Genomic DNA, 18,776 nt, shown 5'->3' on the forward strand with positions numbered 1-18,776 from the left:
GTACCTGACGTGTAACTGAAAGGATTAATTACTATTATGAGAATTTATTATTGTATAAAGAATTTTTTTCTCGCATAATGCTTTGTAAATTGTTGTGTTTATATTAGTTGTCTACAACTGTTGTCAGCAGCAAATTGCCCATGCAACAAAGCTCAATTTTTGTTGTAGGCTAAAGAAGAATTATTGAGAGCTACAATGATTGTGTTAAGTAAATTTTTTGTTTAATGTTTCCACACCTCATCGTTCGTAATTTTCGGAACTATTTAGGATTCAAAAGGTTTTCGTAGTCCAGTCACATGCAGAGAATTTTTTTTGGTTTTCATTGCAGTTATTTACAATAAACTATGGTTATCACGATCAACACAATGGACTGGCTGCTCCAAAGGCCCCAGTCCAACCCTCAACATTTTCATTAATCTTTCACGAGAAATATAGAGTTTTAAAGCAAAATAAAGAAAATCGAATTGAATATTTTGAAAAACATGTCTTAGAGGTTGCCAGGTTCATGAAAACAGTAATAGGTAAATATATTGAAAAGTTCAAACCAGTTTCAAAAGCCTGTGTTTGTTAGTGTAAGCAATGCACAGATTTTTTTTATAAAGCTTGGTCAAGTGTCTTTGTGTAAACGGTCCTGTTTTTTTCTATGAACGTTTAGTAAGGGTACCGTAAATATCTTTTTGTGTGGCTTTGCCTGTCTGATGAAACATTAAGTATCTTTGTATACAAGGAGCAACGCTATCTGTATGCATATGTATGAGGCAATGTCATATCTATATACATGGATGACACAACGCCATATCTATATATTTATGGTTGAAACAAAACATTTGTATATGAATATAGTTAAATTAATATTAATGAATTTTATAATTTTGCGTATAGTTAAGCCTAGGATTGATAAGGCAAGGCGTTTTCTTTTGCTGATAATTACCTTTATTTACTGTACGCGGGGAGAAGCATTTTCCGAGATGCAGTTCGAACAGATGTCAGCGAAGCATTGTCCGAAAAATGTTCGAACGTCTCCAGTTGTGAGTCGCGCATAAAGTGTGTTTTCATTTATAAATATTGGATTTGACGGCTCGATTAAAGAGCATTTGTCCTATGTTGATGAGAAGAAACTGTTGCAGTAGCGAGAGCTTCGTCAATAGTTCTGAAAACGGCTGCTTCCTTAAGTTCGAATACCAGTCCGCACCTACTCAGAGCTTCATGAGCTCCTGAACGGGTTTTCGAAGTGGTAGCTGAGTAAGTGTTTACATCTCTGCACAAACGACCGGCCACCTGACGCAGCCCTTCTTCCTCCATCCACCTCAGAGAGGCGGTGCCTAACTTCCAGTCGTAACGAGTAACTAATTCACTTTTGGCTGTGTCTTACTGAGTAGTTGGTGCAATCTTGCCTGAGAAGTGGCGTCGTGAACCTCTATTGTTTTTGAGTGCTGTTGTGTAAGGTTGGCGCACACTTGTCTAGAAGGGATTCCGTGTCTCAGATACATAAATCCACGACATAAACAAGAGCCAAAAATTCTTCCACATGAGAATGCTTCTGATACAACAATGCGCAGTTAACAAGGGAAGTTTTTGTTCCCCCTTATCAGTAGTTAGTGAGCAGTGTTGAGATAGAATTCCGTGTCACTCATTTTGCAATGTCAGCCGGAGTTTATCAGTAACCAATTTTTCTTTTTAGTTGAGTAACAAAACTGCAAAAATATACTTGAATTATAGTAGCAGTTAGTATCTAGATGAATCAAACTATATTTTCTCATATATGTACTTCTCGTAGCCCGCAGACATGTTAATAGCAAAATTAATTTCCTCATTTTCACTCGGTGGGGATATTTCTGAAGCGGGAAACCAGAGGCTTAAAGTTTACATGTATAATTCAGCCATTTAAATATATATCTAGTCGAAGCAAAGATAAACGTGTTATAAATACGACTAAAAGACATATATAATATGTTTTTATTATGATAAAATGGCACTGTGGCATTGTAAGAAGGTAAAAAGTTTGTGCTTTTTGCCAGACTAAACGCTTGTGTTGTCTGTCTTTCTCTCTAATAAAACTATATTAATATTATGAACCATCAAAGTTCATTTTATGGTCGTCCCAACGACTCTTAATGCGTTAAGGTTCATTGAAGAGGAGCTTCGCGTAAACAGGCAAATTGAAAATATTGCAAAGTTGTTGTTATTCCAACGAGGCGTGGAGGGCTGTCGTACAATCGTTTCTCCATCAACAAAACAGTCAATTAAGCTGGGGAAGTTGAGTAATATTATTGATTAATACTCTGAGGAACTTAAAAATCTAAAGACAAACAATAGGGATAATACAAGAGACGCCACCACCAGTAAATGTATGCTACTCGTGCATGATATATTTTTTTTAGATTAATCTTGTATGATATTTGTCTCAACACGTATGATTTTTTGGTGTATATCAAGGTATAGTAACTAGATTACATTGTATACAGACGATATAAGTTTCTTTGCCGTATTTATCAGTAATAAAAAAGAATTTCAAAATAAAAATTCACTCTTTTATAGAATAAATAGAACTAGCTATCTAGAATATTTTTTTCTAATGTTCTGCCTGTATAATACTTTAATGGATGTGAAGAAGTAACGACACAGGTAGTTACCTATAATGGAATATGTAATTTGATAAATAATTTACTCTTTGCCATTATATCACTATCATAATTCGTCACCAAACAATTCATCACTCTACCGCAATTCGTCACCAAACAATTCATCAGCCCTACCAGGCTGATAAAGTGAAACCAAAGAAAGACTCTACTATGTAGAAGAACTACTAATGTTATTTTTAAAGTAGTTTGGGGCCTTTCTTGATACATGTTGTTCCCACCTTTCCCAGGTGCACTCTCAAAGTAATTAATAATGTCTACATATTTACTGCGAGGATATTGTCAGAAATACGAGACTTGGCCTATGAGGACACGGGGGACAATAGAGCTTGAGCTATGAGGACACGTAAATAAAACTTGAACAATGAGGACAGGGGGAAATAAAACTTGAATTATGGGGACGGGCTAAGAGAACTTTAAATGAAATACAAACTCTTAATCAATCAATCGTTACTACATACATGTAGCCGAAGTTTTCGAAACAAAATAATTGTGACGTTATTGATTGTGCAAACAAGAATTTCATTGCACATTGCAATTCCGCTATTTCGGTATTGTTTTCACACCGCAAATGTATTTTCACCAGAAGTATTTTAGGTAGGAAAGTAAACAATAGAACTAAACCCGCGGGGGTAAATTTATAATTGGATTCTAAAAATAGGCCCATTAGGTCCACGATGTAGCCATCATGACGACTGAATAGTGCATGGGAATGTATCATTCAGCAAGCCTTCACAGCAACCGTACAGAGAGCGTAACTTAAAAACAAATAATCATTGTATTCACTTCTTCATTCGAACAAGCCAGTTTTACAAGAAGTGAAGTGATAGAGAGATTTTATTAATGTATATTCATGCACGCTCACATATATAAACACACACACAATCGACTTGAGAATGGTCCAGGACGGACCGAAACGTCGTCGTCCCTTCACCTTCTAGTGTGTGGTCTGGTCAACACACACACACACACACACACACACACACACACACACACACACACACACACACACAATACTAGGCAACACACAACTAGGCAACTAGGTAAGTACACACACACACACAGGCAACAAAAACTAGGCAAGAAAGAGAGGGGTTGGGCAGACTGCATATTTCTGGACTGCAAGAAAGCCTTTGACACAGTACAACATAAGAGACTAGTGCACAAACTGGAGATGCAGGCAGAAGTGAAAGGGAAGGCACTCCACTGGATAAGGGAATACCGAAGCAAAAGGACACAGCGAGTCACTGCGAAGGGTGAGGTCCCGGAGTTGCGAAGAGTCACCAGTGGAGTTCCACAGGGATCAGTCCTTGGACCTATACTGTTTCTGATATACGAAACTGATCTCCCGGAAGGAATAGACTTGTTCCTCTCAATGTTTGGTGGTGATGCAAAAATTATGAGGATCAAGACAGAGGAAGATAGTATGAGGCTACAATAAAGAATGAAGAACAATTGTATATATATTACTATTTTTAAGCTTCATCTCTTACGAGCCCATCCCTGCCCTTGTGTGGCAGTGCACAATAGAAAGTTGTGTTTACATATTCGTACATTGAAACATTGATTGTAACCATGACATATGTGCTTCTGTCTACAGTTTAGACCTATTGCCTTGTGTATGACCCTCTGTCCCGTGTGACAGTGAATACCAGCATTATCCTCACTTTAAGAAGACTTGATTGAATTCCTCAGATTAGGAAAAATTATTAATAATTTTTGTCAATGAAGATAATAATAACCCCAAGCCAGGACAGCATGCCAAGAGTGATCTGGTTAACTATTGCAATCATGCACTTTTGTTGCAGATCTCTCACTCTTACAATTTCTTTACCCTTCCCCATGTTGACCCCCCTCAACCTCAACTGATTCTCTCTCTCTCTCTCTCTCTCTCTCTCTCTCTCTCTCTCTCTCTCTCTCTCTCTCTCTCTCTCTCTCTCTCTCTCTCTCTCTCTCTCTCTCACCCTCACCCTCTCTCTCACCCTCACCCTCTCTCTCACCCTCTCTCATCCTCTCACCCTCTCTCTCTCTCTCTCTCTCTCTCTCTCTCTCTCTCTCTCTCTCTCTCTCTCTCTCTCTCTCTCTCTCTCTCTCTCTCTCTCTCTCTCTCTCTCTCTCTCCCATTCTCTCTCTGGAATAGCTAAACCTTTGACAATGGACGTAGTGTGTTCAGATTTCAGTAGTATCATCTTCACGCCTGGTAGCCTCCCAGGACTGTGGCGTTGAAAGCCATTCAGCGGCTGTGTTCACACGGATCGCCGACCATCTCGCTTCCCGATACCAATCCCCGACCATGATACCGATTGATCTTCATTTGGGCGAGTTGGCCAACTGGCGTCTGACCTCAGTAAACTCAGGGGAAGCTCGACGATTACCCCGGAGTTACCTGCATCGGGTCCTCCGACCTCCTCTCCTCCGTGAGGTAATGAGTATGAGAAGCCAACAGCGGCTGGTGGCAAGATGTCTGCCAGGTTATTGGGGGGGGGGATGGTGGATATTTTGGAGAGTATTAAACTGGAAGAAGCAGGAGTGTGTGTTCCATTCACTTGTATGTCTTTCGAACCGTGGGCCTATCTACCTATCACCCGCTCTAACGAGTGTGTGTGTGTGAATGCGAGAGACAGAGAGAAGGGGAAGAGGTATAGAGAACAATTCTCAATCGACTTGAGAATGGTCCAGGACGGACCGAAACGTCGTCGTCCCTTCACCTTCTAGTGTGTGGTCTGGTCCACATAGAGAACAACGATGGACTTGTAGTCATAATTTTATGTCAACATCAACACCTCACTGCAATTAGGATTTAACACCTACACCTGTGACCTCTAACCTACTCAGTCTTAAAAAAAATAATGCTGCGAATATTCAAATATACTCACTCACACCCCTCACTCTACCTCTCGTTCTACCTCTTCCTCATCCAAGGTCCTTCTCTCATTCCCTATTCCTCTTCCTTCCCTCTCCTTCTCTCCTCAGATTGCTCCTTCCCACTTAATTGTTTGCTATTTATAGATCGACCCTGACAAGGGAATGTTGATACTACATTGATAAGGTTCAGAACCACAGGTTAAGTCGGTGGGCCATAAGGGTGCTCGGCTTCAGGGTTGTCGTGCATTTCGGCGTTGGGTTGAGAGCGGTGAATAGCACTGGACCCCATAGAGCGGTGGTGCTGAATTATGGGGTCGCTGAGCCATAACGTGCTGAATTATAGGGTCGCTGAGCCAAAAGGTGCTGCATTATAGGTGCGCTGGGCTATAGCACTGCATTATAAGGGGCCATAAGGTGCTCAATTATAGGATCGCTGAGGCATAACATTCTGAATTATAGGGGCCACTGGGCCATAGCACTGAATTATAGTGGGCCATGAGCCATAAGGTGCTGAATTATAGGGGCCACTGGGCCATAGCACTGAATTATAGTGGGCCATGAGCCATAAGATGCTGAATTATAGGGGCCACTGGGCCATAGCACTGAATTATAGGGGCCACTGGGCCATAGCACTGAATTATAGTGGGCCATGAGCCATAAGGTGCTGAATTATAGGGGCCACTGGGCCATAGCACTGAATTATAGTGGGCCATGAGCCATAAGATGCTGAATTATAGGGGCCACTGGGCCATAACACTGAATTATAGTGGGTCATGAGCCATAAGGTGCTGAATTATAGGGGCCACTGGGCCATAGCACTGAATTATAGTGGGCCATGAGTCGTAAGGTGCTGAATTACAGGAGGCGCTGGGCCAAAGAGCAGATAACATTCCACATGGAAGCAACAAGCAGGGCTGTGACTGGGCGCGCCATGGTCGGCATCAAGCACACTTACCAAGTCATCGAGAACTGTAAAAGACGAGGAAACATACTGAAGTTCTAATTGGATTTGAACTCGACGCTTGCGTTGTAATTATATGATCTTAAAGAGGAAATGTTGCGAGAAGCTGCAATTGCATATGCGGTGGAAACGTTCGGACTGTAGTGTTTGTGATATGGTGGAAAAAAATGTCTATATATTTTTTGTGTGAGGGGTGGTTATCTTGAGATGATTTCGGGGCTTCTTAGTGTCCCCGCGGCCCGGTCCTCGACCAGGCCTCCACCCCCAGGAAGCAGCCCGTGACAGCTGACTAACACCCAGGTACCTATTTTACTGCTAGGTAACAGGGGCATAGGGTGAAAGAAACTCTGCCCATTGTTTCTTGCCGGCGCCTGGGATCGAACCCAGGATCACAGGATCACAAGTCCAGCGTGCTGTCTGCTCGGCCGACCGGCTCCCTCATCCCGGGGTGGATGAAATGTTCAAACTATGTCGTTTGTAGCGAACTGGAAGAATAAGAATATTAAATAATATTCTTGTTCTTAATAATAATAATAACTTATAATATAGTATAATAAGAATTTTACCAATAATTCAAATTTTACCCAAATAGGGACATAAGCCGAGTGCTTAAGTAGAAAGTAATACAAAATGTCGACCTAATACCCAGGCTAAGTAGGTCCTATTTACACAATATTATGCTCTGATATTTGCCTCGTAGTAATATTAGTAAAAGTTATCAATGTAGTAGTTAATTTCAATGATGCATTTGTGTACGCTCGTGTGAGACTTAATATTTTTCTCTGTTTATCATTATTCTCATTTTCTCCCATTGGAACCGGTTGTTACTTATGATACTTTTTTATTTTATGGAATAAACACCTTGTTTATACCTCTTTTGTTTGTGTGTTTCATTTTGTATTTAATATCGTTGTTATTAAGTATGAATGTAACTTAAAACTCTTATGCAAAATACTCCATCAAAACGATTCAAAAAATTTGGTTTTTACTCGAAGAATTTTCTGGTCAGCGACGTGTTAGCAGAACTTTGAAGCAATGTGTCCATTTGTTCCCTAATATTTGGCCAGAATCTGCGATGTTTTCTTTGGAACTTATGGACCTTTGTGACCCAGACATTGGTCAGGTCATTGGTCAGATCATTTTTAACCAGGGAACTTTGCCGTTACCTTCCGTTGGTTTCGAGGATCAACGTCACATCGGCCCGGTCTTTGAGCAGGCCGTCTAGGTTGGGGGGTCTGGTCAAGCAGACTTTTAGCTACAGCTTCTCGCAACCTGACGTATGATTCACAGCTCGATTGATCAGGCAAGAAAATGTAAGATACAATTTACATTGTTATTGTTTAATTTTCGATATATGAAGCCATGAATCATCTTAGTATTATGGTGTATATACTATATTGTTCCTCAAAGTATTTATTGATTTAAAAAGTTTTTTAATATATTTAGTTATGGAAATGGTGGAATTATTATTTTGTGAGGGAATATCATTGAATTTGTAAATTGTAAATCGTTGTAAATCGTCCGGTGTAGCGGGCTGCAGGTAGTTTGGGCTAATGATGGATGGTGGGTGATAAAGGGCTACTTTGAAGTTACGTTGAGGTGTTTTCGGGGCTTAGCGTAGACTGGGGTAGGCGTGGTTTGGGCTGGAGGTGGGGGAAGAGTGTCAATAGTAGTAGGGTAAGGCTTTCCGTACGTAATGGGAAGGGAAAGCTCTAAGCCTGCTAACAGGGAGTCATACATCTATTCCAATGTGTATCTAGAACTTTATATACGCACCTCCGCTCTCCAATTATTAAAAAGAAATGATTATAATTGACGATTTATGCCACATTTTCAGTTAATTCCTACCTTGCATCAGCTATTTGTACGGGCCTTGACTGTGGTTCTTAATCATCTTCCACCACCGCCCACGGGATGGGGATGGGGTGCATAATAAAGAAATTGAAATTGAATTCATCACAAAACATCTCTCAGCAAACATAAATCGGAAGATTTATGATCGGATATGAATGTTATTACCAGAGGTCTTGACGAACTAGAGCACACACGTAGAAACCATAGACGGACAAAACCAACCGATAAACAAACCAGCACACAAACTAACAATCAAAGATACTATTTTTTTTTTTTTGAGGGAGGGGTTAAAGAAAGAGTTGGCCATCTGCCAGTGTCTCAAGACGGGGAGGACACAGGAGCCGATGATACACTGGATACAACAGTTAATGGTAGGAATACCTCCCTGCAAATATTTGACCTTCAGCCTCGCTACCGTCCTCACATCCCTGGCCACATCATCATCATTATCTTGGTCTTCGTTGTCTTTAGATGAGTTATCGCCTGTTTCTTTTGTTTCTGATTATTTTAGATTCTTGTGCTTCTGTTTCTCATTCGATTAGGATGTTTTAGTCTTGGTAAGTAGCGAGTGTGACAAACTTTGACAGATGCCAAAGCCTCCTCGGCTTTGGCATCTGTCAAAGTTTGACACACACACACACACACACTGGATGGGCTGGGTGGCTGAGTAGACAGCGCTCTAGACTCGAGGACCTAGGGATCGGGGTTCAATCCCCGCACCCGGAGGCGACAGATGGGCAGAGTTTCCTTAACCCTGATGCACATTATAAGCCATGACTTATGACCGTCTTTGATGACCAGCCATGACTTATGACCAACTTTGACTTCTGACCACCAAACTTGCATTGTGAACTGTCTTACTTTTGGATAAAACACATCTTGTCTGACTGAATATTAATCAACCTTGATAATGGACCGCCCCTCTGATGGCCAATTTTCACTTATGTTCAGCCTTAAGTGAACATAAGTGCCTTGATTAAGTGAACAGAGCCTTGATTTTGTCCAACTTTCCCTTCAACATACCTTAAAATTTAACACATTTGCATTAATCTGGACATAAACATTGCCTGCAAGCAAAGAGCTTCCACACACACAACCTTCGAGGGCTGATTAGGAAGGCAACTTCAAAATGCATTAAATTCTATAGGAGTATTTTCTTATACAAATGTTTGCCATTGCAACATTTTTCTTTATAAATATCTGCCATTGCAATACCTGCATATTAATTCATTTGCCTGATCATCCATCAAACATATTGCATGATGTAATTAGTTTCTGCGAACCATGACATGGATTTTAGCTCTAATTGCCTCGCACTGTAAGATGGTTTTAGGTCCAGTGAACACAGGTTGTTAGTGGTGAGTTTAATAGAAAAATTACTTATTGAAATACTTATGTCCTTATTTCTGGTGTATGGGTTGATTACTAGTCGATTAAAACACACACACACACACATTGTTTATTGTTTTAAACAATAAATTTCCTTATAAATCAGTTTATCTGTCAGCCCTCCTATCTATCCTCTCCTCATCTTGTGAACCTTTTAGGCGCATTCCTTCTGCTTGTAACCTGAGGCCAGTACGTGGAGTCCCCAGGACGGGTGAGGATTTTGTGGTGACTTCAGAAAGATACCCACGGAGGGGGGTCGCCACAGGACGGCCCTAAAAAAGGGAAGAAAAATGGCTGTTTTATGGCCATTAGTAGGGTGGGAAGGGAAGAGGTTGATGGGTAGACGGGCAAAGACAGTGGTAATGGGACGGTAAAGACGGTAAAAGACGGTGGGAAATTAATGAGAAAGAAGTAAGAGGACAGCGTTGAGAGTAAATTTAGATAAAAGTGAGGAAGAGAAGGAGGGAGAGAGAGAGAGAGAGAATGAGAGAAAGACAAGCAAAGAGCAACAAGCGGAGACGGTTTAGAGATCACCAAGACATATCATTGTCCTTCTCGATTGACTTGACTATGGCGGATCTCAGCATATTTAAGTACAATCGGAACGAAGAGATAAAACTCGTGCATGAGTGGTCCTATACTTATTAAGCAAGGTTGATCAAATGTTTCCTTTTCATCACAGATCTGCGACACAGATAAGGCATATACGGGGATAATATATGCACACTCTAACATACATGCAGTGATGCGTATTTCCCATGGCCTAAAAAAACATTTATTAACATATATAAATATGTTTAAACCCCTCCCCCAAGCACAATTAAGTTTATTGTAGAGTGATGGAGCGATAGATGAGAGAGAAATATGTGACGAGAGAGCTAGCAGAGATAGGGGTAGAGAACGAGTGGAAGATATAAGGAGAGAGTCTGGGGAGAAAGAGAGAGAGAGAGAGAGAGAGAGAGAGAGAGAGAGAGAGAGAGAGAGAGAGAGAGAGAGAGAGAGAGAGAGAGAGAGAGAGAGAGAGAGAGAAAGCTTTACATGTACGAATGACCAGCTGGGCGTGACACAGGCGCATGTTGTTGTCAGAACGTCTTCTGATACCACAAATCCCCAGGACGTGCGCTCACGGCGTCCAAACTCATTTACAACCCATAGGCTCACCCCCCTCTTTGTCCTCCCTCCCCATTCTCCATGCTCGCTATCTCCTTCTACCTTAACCTCTCGCTTCCTTACTCTCTCCTTCATTCTTCTTCTATCCTCATTCTCTCTATGCATTCCATACCTCATTGAAAACACATCATCACACAAAAAATAAAATAAGCTCATGGAACTATTACAAATTCAGACACCATAGAGCCGTTCTGCTCAGATCACTAAACATGAGATATATATATATATATATATATATATATATATATATATATATATATATATATATATATATATATATATATATATATATATATATATATATATATATATATATATATATATAACATTTTCATTCATGATGTTCGGAAAGAAATTGAATAGGCATTAAGATTTATTAATTAAAAGATACAGATTATAAATATGCAATATTATTAAATCCTTAAAGGGATAAAAACATTATTGTTTAAAAAAAAGCCTTTGAAAAGAGAAAACGATTTGCTTGATTCTATTTCCCTGTTCTATTTCTTCAATGTCTAGAGGAGCTTCATAACTATGCAGGACATGCATGGAGTTGAAATTGAGTTTCTCGAAAGACGTGTCCATTCTACAGCATTATAGGGTCTTCTAAAAATCCAGCAACAAATCCTCGAATACTGATTGGTACTGACTGCTTAGTTTATATTTTAATCGATTTGGCAGCGCCTGATTATAGCCATTCATCTATCATTTCGTAGATCTTCTCGCGACCGAATTATAATCGAATCTCTGATAACGAAAGGGAAAGCTATGATTTACATACCGAAAGATTCTCATTTTATTTATACATAATATCAGTGAGCAGCTTTTATTTTCTAACCTTAAAATAATTTCTGATTCTTTGTATTTTGAAATATTGAAAAGTCCACCAAGATCAGTACCTCCTCTTTTGTCTTATTTGAATGGAATTTATTCTAAGGCAATCAGTAAGCATTACAAAAAAATTTGGCATACTGTCTGGAAGCTTATATATATATATATATATATATATATATATATATATATATATATATATATATATATATATATATATATATATATATATATATATATATATATAGCCAGAACGCACTTCTCAGCCTACTATTCAAGGCCCGATTTGCCTAATAAGTCAAGTTTTCCTGAATTAATATATTTTCCCTAATTTTTTTCTTATGAAATGATAAAGCTACCCATTTCATTTTGGATGAGGTTAATTTTTTTTATTGGAGTTGAAATTAACGTAGATATATGACCGAACCTAACCAACCCTACCTAACCTAACCTAACCTATCTTTATAGGTTAGGTTAGGTTAGGTAGCTGAAAAAGTTAGGTTAGGTTAGGTTAGGTAGGTTAGGTAGTCGAAAAAACATTAATTCATGAAAACTTGGCTTATTAGGCAAATCGGGCCTTGCATAGTAGGCCAAGTACGACGTTCTGGCTACTAGGTACGACATATATATATATATATATATATATATATATATATATATATATATATATATATATATATAGTTAATAGCTGATAATTTTAATTTTCGTTGTTTCTGCAATAACGACGTGAACGTGAGTGACAATGCAATGTTGCTATTATCAGTTGTCTCACACAAGGATGTCAAGGTTTTAAATACATCAACTAATAAATGTTTGCACAATTCTCGTTGAAACAGTAATACTGATAGATTACTAGATGAGTTTTGCTTTTACAATGGGAGGGGGGGTGCTTTAAGATGGGGGGATATGATGACAAGGGGAGGATCATAGGAGATATGATGACATGGGAGTGAAGGGAGATATGATGACAAGGGAGGGGGGGGGGGGTCGAGATAGGAAGGTGAGGGTTAGATACGTGGGGACTGAGGAGAATATTATTTCAGAAAATCGAAAGTGGATTTAGGTAACATTAAAAAAATATATATTTATATATATAATATATATATATATATATATATATATATATATATATATATATATATATATATATATATATATATATGTCGTACCTAGTAGCCAGAACTCACTTTTTGGCCTACTATGCATGGCCCGATTTGCCTAATAAGCCAAATTTTCCTAAATTAATATATTTTTTCTAATTTTTTTCTTATGAAATGATAAAGCTACCCATTTCATTATGTATGAAGTCAGTTTTTTTTTATTGGAGTTAAAATTAACGTAGATATATGACCGAACCTAACCAACCCAACCTAACCTAACCTAACCTATCTTTATAGGTTAGGTTTGGTTAGGTAGCCGAAAAAGTTAGGTTAGGTTAGGTTAGGTAGGTTAGGTAGTCGAAAAACAATTAATTCATGAAAACTTGGCTTATTAGGCAAATCGGGCCTTGCATAGTAGGCTGAGAAGTGCGTTCTGGCTACTAGGTACGACATATATATATATATGAGTCAGGTAGGATTGAAACTTAGATTTGTTATGATTATATTTCTCTCTCTCTCTCTCTCTCTCTCTCTCTCTCTCTCTCTCTCTCTCTCTCTCTCTCTCTCTCTCTCTCTTTCTCTCTCCCACTCTCTCTCTGATCTGACTAAGGTATACCTTAATTTTTTCTCCCTCGCTCGGACTCTTTGGTCTACGTAGTTCGTTACATGACTTTTTGCGTCCAGGCTTTTATTTTTAAGTTTAATCATACACAGAGTTCGGGCAGTCCAATTAAAAGATAGTTGCGTGCATGTTGTCTGTCTCAGAGCCACGTTTATATATGTGGCCGTAAATGTTGTCTGTCTCAGAGCCGCGTTTATATATGTGGTCGTTCATGTTGTCTGTCTCAGAGCCACGTTTATATATGTGGTCGTAAATGTTGTCTGTCTCAGAGCCACGTTTATATATGTGGTCGTACATGCTGTCTGTCTCAGAGCCACGTTTATATATGTAGTCGTAAATGTTGTCTGTCTCAGAGACACGTTTATATATGTGGTCGTACATGTTGTCTGTCTCAGAGCCACGTTTATATATGTGGTCGTACATGTTGTCTGTCTCAGAGCCGCGTTTATATATGTGGTCGTGCATGTTGTCTGTCTCAGAGACACGTTTATATATGTGGTCGTACATATTGTCTGCCTCAGAGCCACGTTTATATATGTGGTCGTGCATGTTGTCTGTCTCAGAGCCGCGTTTATATATGTGGTCGTGCATGTTGTCTGTCTCAGAGACACGTTTATATATGTGGTCGTACATATTGTCTGCCTCAGAGCCACGTTTATATAAATGGCAGTGCATTTTTAGACCTGAAGTCGTTTTTATCGAGAACATTTAAAAAAAACTGATTATTTGTATATAATTTAAAATTGTAATTCCCAACTTTGCAGCCGCGTCAATATATTTTACGAATCTTATCCATAGTATTTTTTAAAGGAATTTATAGGGTATGGTTGTTAGCTGAGATTTAGATGCGAACAGGGTCACAACAGCTGAGTCTAACAAGGTTGTATCTTATGGCCCGTACTATTCACAACCAATGCCAATGACGTAAATAAAGTTGGAGAGCAAGTCATATAAATGTTTGCTGATAATGCAAAGTTAATAAGTATCGCCAAAGGGGAACTACTGTAATATACTCGAAGAAAAACTTGATAGGTTAAATACAGTTGGTCAGGGAAAACGGCAACTGGAATTCAATATAATTTACAGTAAGGCGATACAAATTGGAACAGGAAGCAGGAACACAGCATGGTGGTACACAAGAGGAAAATGTCTCTCAGAATAAACTAATGAAAAGTTTACCAAGCGCACCAAGTAATAGCTCAGTTATAAATAGGATAACATCAGCGGCATGTTAAAAGTTGGATAGCGCCATACCATCCAAAAAATATGTCAATAAGAGGGTAACCAGAGCACTGGACGCAACCTACGTTAAACTAGTCACGTAGTATGCAACCCCAACGTTGAGTAACACTTCAAAAAACACATAAAAACACTTTAAACGAACAGTAGCTTTTCCCTGAACTACGTACAAAGGAGTCTAAAAAATGGTTCAAGTTGCTGCTGAACCCAATGACCCTAGAAAAAAGACGATAGAGATGTGACAAAGCCAAATACAAATTTTTTTTTATAGAAAGTGAAAATATGTTTACAACTAAAATATGCTGAATATAAAGTCATCGATGAGGTTTAGAATGAGAGAAAATACTCATCTAGTTCCATTAACCCGGGCTCTAGGAGACTCGAACCGTGGACCCCAAGTGTGTGAGGCCGAAGATCTATCGACCGAGCTATTGAGTAGTTTTAATAAGGAAAGTTTCCATTAATTTATACTCATTTAATGTTAAAATAGTAGAAACAAAACATGTAGGTCGTGAGTCATTGCATTCCATGACTGATGACTGGTAAGGCGGGGCCCAAGAGCTGAAGGAGTAATTCAGAACGCTGCGCATGGGCTTGGTGAGGCCAATTTGCGAATATGCTGCTCTAGCGTGGAATTCACACCAGCAAACAAACTTAACAGCCAAACTTGAAAAAGTCCAGAGAGATTCTCAGACGGGGCTCGAACCAGAGCAGCGAAGACAGGCTAAGGAAGTTGTACTTCACCACACTTGACGGGGTTGAGAAAACATGACAAAATGGCACACGTAGACCTGGAGGAGAAATTGAGGAACAGACGTGTCATAGGAATATTGAAGAAAAAACTTTTTAGCGAAAAGGGTTTGAGAAAATAATGTGCACTAAAGGGAGTTGCAGTAGAAGCTAACACGAAAATAAAATTAAAAAGTAGATTTGATAACAAACAGGAATACGCTGGAATACAAATACGAACACATGAAATATTAAATTCGGACGAACGTTTATCCTCAAAACGACAATTAAAATTAGATACTGTTGACACCCACATCTTACGAGAGGGAAAATGGGGAAATTAATGTCCGCTTCCCCAATTTGCTTCGGCTCGTTCTTTAGTGTTACCCATAATGGCGGCCGTTTTGAGGCAGTCCCATGAAAAGTCTGGAAATGGGGTTTTGACCACTGTGTGTGTGTGTGTGTACTCACCTATTTGTGCTTGCGTATAATACTCAGGTATCTCTCTCTCTCTCTCTCTCTCTCTCTCTCTCTCTCTCTCTCTCTCTCTCTCTCTCTCTCTCTCTCTCTCTGTCTCTCTGTCTCTCTCTCTCTCTCTCTCTCTCTCTCTCTCTCTCTCTCTCTCTCTCTCTCTCTCTCTCTCTCTCTCTGTCTCTCTCTCTCTCTCTCTCTCTCTCTCTCTCTCTCTCTCTCTCTCTCTCTCTCTCTCTCTCTCTCTCTCTCTCTCTCTCTCTCTCTCTTGTCTCTCTCTCTCTCTCTCTCTCTCTCTCTCTCTCTCTCTCTCTCTCTCTCTCTGTCTCTCTCTCTCTCTCTCTCTCTCTCTCTCTCTCTCTCTCTCTCTCTCTCTCTCTCTCTCTCTCTCTCTCTCTCTCTCTGTCTCTCTCTCTCTCTCTCTCTGTCTCTCTCTCTCTCTCTCTGTCTGTCTCTCTCTCTCTCTCTCTCTCTCTCTCTCTCTCTCTCTCTCTCTCTCTCTCTCTCTCTCTCTCTCTCTCTCTCTCTCTCTCTCTCTCTCACTCGTCAGATTAACAATTAATGTGGTGTATAAGGGTTAACATCACAGCTCATCCTCTTGAACAGTACATAGCATTTTGACGTATAAAAAAAAAACCTGAAGGTCAAACGTTGATGTACTAAAAATCTCAGCGACTCGCAAAATTGACGTGATGTCCCGTTTTCAATTCGTTGGCCCTCTGTTAGGTTAGGTTAGGTTCGGCCAAATTATTACGTCAGTTTAGTGGCGTTGTGAACGCTCGAGAGGACTGGCTGAGCATCAACCACTTCCTCACCTAATTATTTTAATCTAATTTACAATTCTGACGAAAACAAAAACTCCAGGCCAGTGACTTTTCTGTGTATATAGTCTCGGTCTATGCCGTGTTTTTCTCGTGTTCCAAACTATAAACATTGCTTCACTCTGCTTTTAATAGTCCCCCTTAGAATCTTATGTGTCGCAATCATGTCCCCTTATTTCATTTCCTAGGTTTCAAGGAGGTTCAGTAGAATCAGCCGTTCCTCGAAGATGCGAACCCTCTGATAATGAAGGATCCTTCTTGCATGCATTATATCCTTCTTGGTTATCTTGAGGTTATCTTGAGATGATTTCGGGGCTTAGCTTCCCCGCGGCCCGGTCCTCGACAAGGTCTCCTTTTTGTTACACACCCCCAGGAAGCAGCCTATAGGAGCTGTCTAACTCCCAGGTACCTATATATACTGCTAAGTAACAGGAGCATCAGGGTGAAAGAAACTTTTTGTCCATTTGTCTCCGCCTCCACCGGGAATCGAACCCGGAACCTCAAAACTACGAATCCGAAGCGCTGTCTACTCAGTGTAGACAGCGCTACTTCGACAGTAGACATACTACTTCTTAGTATGTTTCGTATACTTTGAAGAGGTTTCCATGTACGTGGGTGAACGTGGGCGTACGAGCGTGCGTAGGAACGTCCTGACACGACCTGGTAACTGTTCAATGGCAGCTGTAGCTGACGGAGAATTGTCTGACAGCGAGGCAGCTCTCGCCTGACGGAGGGATTTATATCACCCTGCGACATGGATTGAACTGACGTCTCCAGGAGGGAGGGAGGAAGAGTGGGTCATATAGTGGGAAGGAAGAATAGGCAGCGAGGGAGGAGAGCAAGCAGAGTGAGAGGGAAAGAATAAGAATAAGGCAGGACGGGATAGAGGTTATCTTGAGGTTATCTTGAGATGATTTCGGGGGCTTTAGTGTCCCCACGGCCCGGTCCTCGACCAGGCCTCCACCCCCAGGAAGCAGCCCGTGACAGCTGAGTAACACCCAGGCACACCTATTTTACTGCTAGGTAACAGGGGCATAGGGTGAAAGAAACTCTGCCCATTGTTTCTCGCCGGCGCCCGGGATCGAACCCGGGACCACAGGATCACATGTCCAGTGTGCTGTCCGCTCGGCTGATCGGCTCCCTGGAGGATGTGGGGAAGGGTAGGGGGAGTAAGAATGTGAAGGAAGGTAAGACCGAGGCAACGGAAGGCTTAGACTGGAAATTAATGGAAGGAATCGTCCGTTCATGGAGCTGCCTGTCTTTCTAACAGACAAGGACTAACCACTCTCCAGGCGCCACTCACTTGTCAGGCAGCCCACCTTACCCAGTTGAAGTGTGGACGGAGGTATACAAGGGCGGGAACTAAGGCGCCGACGGGAGTTCTCCAGACGGAGGATGTCACAGGTCAGGCATGCATTGCCTCTCAGGAGTGTTCAAAGTATTTATTTAGAAAGCTTCTAAATGACGTAAACAATGCTTTTTTTTTATTTTTTTTTTTATTTTTTTTTTTTTTTTTTTATTATTTTCTACCACAGACGTGGCCACACATTTACAATGCTAACCAGCATATATACATTTTCTTCTGCCCTCCATGGACAGGGTTAGAGAAGTGTTAAACATATAGTTCAAGGGTTTATTGAACACTCAACCACAGAAGGTGATTCGGTGCTGTTAAAATGCTAAGCTAACCTATATACGTAAATACATTGATACACAGATTTACGTATGCCCTACATAAAGTGTTTGATGTGTCTTTTACATAGTGTCGTTAATGTACATTCGCAAAGGTGAAATGTAATTCTGATCAGCTTCCATATATACTTTATACCCATACATATACATACACACACACATATACATACATATATACACACACATGCATTCACATATATTTGTCTCATTTACTCTGACAGGGTGAGATAGCTGATAAAGAAACTAGTGTGCATTTAAGCACTTAATCACTGAAGGTGATGAAGGTGCTTTTACAAGCTCAGGTTATATAGTTACATCATATATATACATTGTATGATTGATATATTACATGATCAATCTTTTTTTTTTTTTGAGATATATACAAGAGTTGT

The sequence above is a fragment of the Procambarus clarkii genome, chromosome 86 (genome assembly GCF_040958095.1).
Source record: "Procambarus clarkii isolate CNS0578487 chromosome 86, FALCON_Pclarkii_2.0, whole genome shotgun sequence".
NCBI lineage: Eukaryota > Metazoa > Arthropoda > Malacostraca > Decapoda > Cambaridae > Procambarus > Procambarus clarkii.